We start from the raw sequence: 5666 nt of genomic DNA, 5'->3' as shown, positions 1-5666 counted from the left end.
TTAAGAAGAACCATGTTATATGCATATATTATTTTTATTTCCAAGGGCTAGCAGTTAGGCTAGCATAAAGTATAATAATTACTCTAGAAAAACATTTATTCATTTGTTACTGTATGTTTCATGGTTCAAAGCAGGTTATATGCATTATTTCATTTAATCTTTAAAACAATCATTTTACGTGGGCTCTATCATTACTCCTCCTTTAAGATGAAAAATTGCAACACAAAGTATGCAGAACTACGACAGTGTGTAACTACAAAGTAAATAGCTCCCCCTGGAGCTGGGCAGTGTGTACGACTTGTGCACAATTAGCAAAAGGCCACTCAGTCAATGCTTTTAAAATAAATTTAAATGTTCGATTCAATATTAGTCCTTTAGCAGATATATCTATAATTTTACAGGTCTTGATGCTTTAAACCAAAGAACATGTTAGTGACAAAAAGGGCCATCTGCCTAATGTCCTTCAAAATTTACTGTCTAGATAATCATTTATTCTGACAGAATAGTGTCATTAACATTGCTTTGATGACCACATGGTCTAATTAGAATGACAAAACTAAAGGGGACAATGAGACACACTGAAATCAGGTAAATACAGTCTAGAAAGCCAGAGAATATCATCATCGTTACTCTACTCTTCTACCCTTCTAAGCAAGCTCTAGCTTAAGCTTTCCATTCACAGAAAGAATTGAACAACAAAATGTCTTTCTTCTGTAGACATATGCAATGCTTATTTGACTTATTTAAAATGAGTCAGTGTGAATTAGGGATGGATTTACTAAATAAAATTCAATAATAATCTCATATCCGAGGTCATATTCTAGTTTCACTGCTAATGAACTAATCATTTTAACTTAAATGCAGCAGTTTGTGAACAATTACCAACATTTAGTTTTACTAACCACAGATCACAAAGGGTGACATTAGATGCATCTAAGCAGATTATTAAAGAGATGTGCTTTTTATGAGAGTGTTTATAGCACCTACAGGTCTATAGGATGGGCATCATTTCAAATATTGTTTCAAGGACATAGAAGAATCCCGGACTTAGGGAGACACCTACAGGTACAATAGAAAAATATAAAATGAGAATCTGAGAACCAGAAAAACAATATCATTGTTTAATAAGAAAAATCAAAATGATGTTTCTTTAAAAATGTTTTTGAGCGCTCAGAGCATTTTTCATAAAGACAAACACATATTAGACAATACCTTAAAAACAAATATATATGGATATAGATACAGATTTTTAAAATTTTTTCTCTCACCTTTAGGCTACTTAGAAAATCAGCTTTGTCTAACGGCCTAAAGGATGATCCATAATTCTTTGGAAATGGGTCAGGATTTACCTATTAGTAGAAATAACATTAGTTATCATCACCATCATCATCATCATCATCATCATCATCATCATCATCTTTACTATCTACCAAATAGCAATAAGTATTCTTAGATATTCTTTATAAGTTTTTCCTCATTTAAAATAAAGTATCCCTGGTAAAATGAACAATCCTACATAGATATTTATGCCTTAATATAAATGGCTTTATTAGGTCTCTTTTTAATTTTTTAAAAAGGTTTTTAGTATGAAGTGGATAGGAATTTAAAGATACTAGTGGAGGGTGATGGTGACTAATGGCATAATATTGTTTGTGGATACATAGATCCAGAGGTCTTTAACAACTCCTCTTATTTCTCCTCTTCATTACAAAAATCCCCCTTTCCTGAAATGGAAATCGAAGGAAGGAGAATTCATTGTATTTTCTGTTGGTTACTTTCTCATTCCTATTTCCATTCAGGTTTTGCTCTGAAAGAATTCTTCTTCAAACCTCTTCCTCACTTCCTATAATACTATTATATTTATATAACACTTAAATTTCCATTAGGTTGCACAGAAAGGATTTTGATGTCTTCAGAGTGCCCTAAAGACATCATGCTAGTACACTTCCAAAGCCAGAAAAGCTTCTGCAGCTCCAGTGATAAAAAAAAAAAAAAAAAATCACTAGAAAACAAATACGGTAATTTTACTTTTTCCTACTTTTAACATTATTCCCGTGTATCCAGTCATTAAATCACTGTATGTTAAAAAAATGTCCACAAAAGAACAACCAAAATCGGTAAGGGGACATAGCAGATTCCACACAGCAAATACCTAAAAATTAAGAGCCTATTTTTTTAAGATAAAGCCAGATTCTGTTGATTCAGTCTTCTAAAACATGATATCCTCTCCATTGTTGCCATCTCTGAGCAGCACCTAAGCAGGTTGTGTCGATAACTTAGAATTTCTCTATTACATTTTTCTATGACTCTTAACTCTTATCCACAGTCTCACCCCCGTTAAAAAGCATCTTCCACACAGCTGCTGTGTTAAAACATGAATCTTATCAGATTATTTCTTCAGTTAAAACCTTTATACGATCCCCTATCTTTATCTTCAGGATAAAATCCAAATTTCTTAACTGTACAAGCCTCCATACATGATCTGGCCCATTTACATTCCCAGTTTCATGCCTTACTTCTCATTCTCTTTCAGTAAAAATAATAGTAACGATTAATGTTTATAAAACACGTAGCATGTCAAAACTGTCCTAAGTACTTTCTTATTGTGGTAAAAGTTACATAACATAAAATTTATCTTATAAACCATTTTCAAGCATATATTTCTGTGGCCGTAAGTATAGTCACATTGCTGTGCAACCATCGCCACCATTCATCTCTGGAACTTTTTCATCTTCCCCAGCTGAAATTCTATACCCATTAAACACTAATTCTTCATTCCCTTCTCTCCTCAAGACCTGGCAACCACTTTTCTCTTTCTAAGTTTGACTATTCTGTTACCTCCAAGTGAAATCATATAATGTTTGTTCTTTTTTGACTGGATTATTTTACTTGAATGTCTTCATGTTTCATCTATGGTGTTGGAATGTCTTCCAGGTTCATCTATGGTGTTGCATGTGTCATAATTTCCCTCGAATAGTATTCTACTCTAAGTATATACTTTTTATTTATCCATTCATCTGTCATTGGACCTTGGGTTGCTTCTACCTTTTGGCTATTGTGAATGCTGCTGCTCCGAATATGGGTATACAAATATTTGTTCGAGTCCTGCTTTCAACTGTTCCGAATACATACACTTCTGGGCCATTTGGTAATTGTTTTTTTAAAGAGTCATATCATTTTCCACAGTAGCAGCATTATCTACAGCAGTGTATTCCAGCAATGTATAAGGATGCTGTGATAGATAATTTTATGTGTCAACCTGACTGGCCACAGAGTGTCCAAATTAAATATTATTTCTGGATGTGTCTATTAGGATGTTTCTGGATGAGATTAGCATTTGAATTAGTGGACTTAGTAGATTGTCCTCCCCAATGTGAGTGAGCATCATCCAATCTGTTGAGAGCCTGAATGGAACAAAGACATAGGAAAGAGGAATTCAACCTTTTTTTCTAGCCTAATTGAGCTGGAATATCTCATATTATTTTCTCTGGCCATTAGGCTGAGATTTATACTATGGGCTCCCCTGGTTCTCAGGTCTTCAGACTTGGACTGAATTATATCACTGCCTTTTCCAGATATATATATACCATAGCTCTTCTATACTCCCAGCTTACATCATCATTCTGAAGGAAGCCATATTAACAACCGAAGCACTTTCATTTTACGGAAAAGTCATAAACATCTACTCTCTGGGGTCTTGAGCCAATCCTAGCAATAACAAGGTCACATGTTCGTGCCCAGAAAGAAAGTGAGTCAGACCTGAAGAAGTTTTCTGCCATTTCCCTCCTGTTCCAACCTTTGGTTCTGATTTAATATTCTAACTGAGGTAATTCTAGTAGAGTTTGTCTGAGGACCACAACCACAATATATTTCCCTACATAAATACTCTCGCACTATTTTTTTCCAAGATAGATGTAATTATTTTATTCATATATGGATATGAATAAAATGGATATTGCTCAAATCAATATAATGCTAAATTGAAAATGAGACTAGTCTGATTTTTTAAGGTAAATTTTAATCCTTAAAATAAAAAGTAAATAGATTTATAAGTAATATTTCAAATAAATATCATGATTTTTAAAAAGAATATCTTTGTCTAGAGTTTCTGGTAAAGAAATGAATATGTGTGTTACAGAGAATTTTTAAGGGTAATTTTTTAAGTGAAACTGCACATACACACTTATAATATGACAACATTCTTGTAAGTCAAGTACTTTAATGTAAAGCTTTCAGGAAAGCCTTATCACGTATTGAATTAAACTGAAAATATCTTCTTTGATCATCACTGAAAGAAAATGCGAAAAAAATCTAAAACAAAAACAGGATGTTACATAGATTGCTGCTTCTTTTCCAAACACTTCTCAATATCATCAAGTACTTGAACAGCGGCCTTTGGAATTCGAGTCCCAGGGCCAAATATATTGGAAACACCAACTTCAAGCAGAAATTCATAATCCTGTTGAAAGAATTTGTTTAAATTAATAGAAATGACAATATTTCTAATTTCAAGGAAATGAAACAAGGATAATACATGCTTTTCTTTTTTCTTTGTCCCAAATACTGCAAACTTTCTGAACTGGTACACAATTCTCATTTGGGGCTGAAAAATTCTTCCTTGACTGGGACTGCTACTAATAGCCATTAGCATCATCCTCATACTCCAAGTCATTAAAAGAACAAAACACATTCTGCCCATTTTCCAAATAACCCAGTGTTTTGTTTGTGGTGAAAGCAGTACGGTCTACTGCTTGAGAACTTCTGAGCCCTAAACTATAATTTCCTCTCACTTAAATTTTCACTACTTGTCATTATTTGTGTTAAATTTAGCATCATGTTATAGCTTTGAGTTTACAGGACATTTACTCCAAGGTATTTTGTCTGTAGCTAGTGAATGGTGGTACTCTGAATATGGTTTCATGATGAAATTAAATCTTTTATAATGAAGATTAGCTCATTTTTAAAAAATTCTCTGTTGTTGATGCTGCTGTTTGTCAGTTTATTTTAAATGCAGTCAAAGTTTGCGTGAAAATATTCCCAGGATACAAATACAACTCCAGGCTTTAGGCTGTTCTGACACTGGAATATTTGTAGCTATAATATTGAGTCTAGAACATGCTTTAAAGCTCTGATCCTCAACCACTAGGGTGATTATTTATTCCAGGACATTCTGCTTTGTGCTTACTGTTGCAACACTCATTTTTTCTCATTGGCTTTTTTTTTTTTTTTGAGGTATAACTGATATATAACATTATATTAGTTTTAGGTGTATAACATGATATTATGTTATATATTTATGTTAAATATTTGTTTACACTGCAAAATGATCACCACAGTACGGACAGCTAACATCCATCACCATATAGAGTTATAAAATTGTGTTAGAAACTTTAAAGATTTGTTTTCTTAGTAACTTTCAAATATGCAATATAGTATTAATGGTTATGTCAAATATTACAGCTCTATGACTTACTTATAACTGGAAGTTTATAACTGGAAGTTTATTTCTTTGACTCCCTTCACCCATGCTCCACCTCTGGAAACCACCAAGGTGTTTTTCTACATATAAGTGAAATCATATGGTATTTGTCTTTGTCTTACTTATTTCACTTAGCATAACACCCTCAAAGTCCATCCATATTGTTGTAAATAGCAAGATTTCATTC

The 5666-nt window shown here is 33.0% G+C and overlaps 1 long non-coding RNA gene across 2 annotated transcripts; it reads right to left on the bottom strand.

The window, feature by feature from the left end:
• Nucleotides 1-459: 459 nt before the first annotated feature.
• On the bottom strand, nucleotides 460-5238 carry LOC111734912. Of its 2 annotated transcripts, XR_002778623.1 has the most exons (3): nucleotides 4335-5238; nucleotides 1269-1349; nucleotides 460-1059 (listed from the first exon to the last, which is right to left on the bottom strand). It is a non-coding gene; the product is annotated as an uncharacterized LOC111734912 (long non-coding RNA). The 2 variants fall into 2 exon arrangements; XR_002778622.1 differs by lacking the exon at nucleotides 460-1059 and having other exon boundaries at nucleotides 1099-1349; nucleotides 4335-5224.
• Between the last annotated feature and the right edge of the window lie 428 nt (nucleotides 5239-5666).

Source organism: Pteropus vampyrus, unplaced genomic scaffold (assembly GCF_000151845.1).
Source record: "Pteropus vampyrus isolate Shadow unplaced genomic scaffold, Pvam_2.0 Scaffold9475, whole genome shotgun sequence".
Taxonomy (NCBI): domain Eukaryota; kingdom Metazoa; phylum Chordata; class Mammalia; order Chiroptera; family Pteropodidae; genus Pteropus; species Pteropus vampyrus.
The sequence above is the reverse complement of the archived record's forward strand: the minus strand, read 5'-3'. Positions and strand labels throughout refer to the sequence as shown.